We start from the raw sequence: 1726 nt of genomic DNA on the forward strand, positions 1-1726 counted from the left end.
GCTCCTAATTCAACAGATAGCATTTAACGACCCAATTTTCTTTGATATAGTAGCATCCTGCAACATTAGAACTGCACTGGGTGCCAGGTGGTTGTGGCGCACGCCTTTAATCCCAGCACTCTGGAGGCAGAGCCAGGCGGATCTCTGTGAGTTCACGGACAGCCTGGTTTGCAGAGGGAGTTCACAGAAAAACTTTGATCCAGAGAGAGAGAGAGAGACCCCCACACTAGGTGTTTCAGGGAGATAAAAAAATAAATCAAATGTTCAATAACTTTTTTGTAAGAAAAACTCTGTGTAGGTGATTATCAGCATGCATGATCACAGAGAGTAGAGGTCACAGCAGATGGTGGCCCCACAGTCTGCGATCTCCCCCACCTCAGCGTGCTTTGGAAGTCTCTGTGGAGAACTGGAGTGGTACCTGAAAGGCAGTAGAGTCTGGGACAGAGAAAAAGAGAGGGGGCCAAACACCCTAGCAGAGAAGACAAAGCCCACCGGACGTGGTCAGGAAAATGTGGCTGGTGGCAGATAAGGTTGTCTTGAGCAGGAGGATTTCTGCACTGGAAACGTTGTTGAAGTGACGTGATACCACACAGACCTCGGACTTGATTCTGAACCAATCTGAAGGCTCTGGGGCAGAAGGGTTGCATGGGAAGCTTGTAGCTGCTATTTAAGGGAGACAAAATGGCAACTCTCAGACTCAATGGTAGAGTAAGTGCTGAGCTTGGCCAAGGTTGTTGGTTCAGTTCCTAGAACTCCTGTACTTCTAATGTCAGTGCTGTGCAGGGGGAAGGAGGAAGAGAATTGCAGGAGATGAATGGGCTTGTCAGGCAGCTACGGTCGGTGTCACACTAGGCACCCATGTCTATGTCTCCTAACATAGTTGTGCCTTATTAGGAAGTGATTTGAAAACAGGATAAGAAGCAGTTGTTTCTGTTACACTACAGACCGAGTCTGTGCGTATTCTTCAGTGACTCTGCCTGAAAAGGAAGTGATTAAGATTTCATTTGTTTGTTTTTGTTTTGAGACAGTCTGTCTGTCCTGCTGTCCTGGACCTCACTATGTAGACCAGGCTGGTCTCGAACTCACAGAAATCTGCCTCTGCCCCCCGAGTGCTGGGATAAAAGGCATGTGCCACCACACCCAGCTTGCTAAGAATTTTTAACTTTTTCATTATGCTCATAAGAATGTAAGCTAGGGGCAGCCTTCGGAGATCCCGTGGATCTGTGTCTTGTTTCAACAGTGTTTGGACAGAACAGACCCGGGGCCTCCCTTTGTTAGCTTCCACCACTCCTCATCTGCAGCCGCAGCCTCCGGGACCATCACCTCGCCGCCTTCGCCTTCAGCTCCCAGGACCAGCCAGCACCGTCTCTTTGCGGGTAGCTCCAGACTGCGTCTCAACCATGACCTCCCAGATTCATCAGAATTATTCCACCGAAGTGGAGGCTGCCGTGAACCGCCTGGTCAACCTGCACCTGCGGGCCTCCTACACCTACCTCTCGCTGGGCTACTATTTTGACCGGGATGACGTGGCTCTGGAGGGTGTAGGCCACTTTTTCCGCGAATTGGCCAAGGAGAAGCGCTAGGGCGCCCGACCGTCTCCTCAAGTTGCAGAACGATCGCGGAGGCCGTGCTCTCTTTCAGGATGTGCAGAAGCCATCTCAAGATGAGTGGGGTAAAACCCAGGAGGCCATGGAAGCTGCCCTGGCCTTGGAGAAGAACTTGAGCC

General features: G+C 50.9%; 1 pseudogene; it reads left to right on the forward strand.

Moving 5' to 3' along the window:
* Positions 1 to 1336: 1336 nt before the first annotated feature.
* The window catches only part of LOC101986376, a 5066-nt pseudogene continuing 4676 nt past the window's right edge, over positions 1337 to 1726 (forward strand).

Source organism: Microtus ochrogaster, chromosome 16, assembly GCF_000317375.1.
Source record: "Microtus ochrogaster isolate Prairie Vole_2 chromosome 16, MicOch1.0, whole genome shotgun sequence".
Taxonomy (NCBI): Eukaryota; Metazoa; Chordata; class Mammalia; order Rodentia; family Cricetidae; genus Microtus; species Microtus ochrogaster.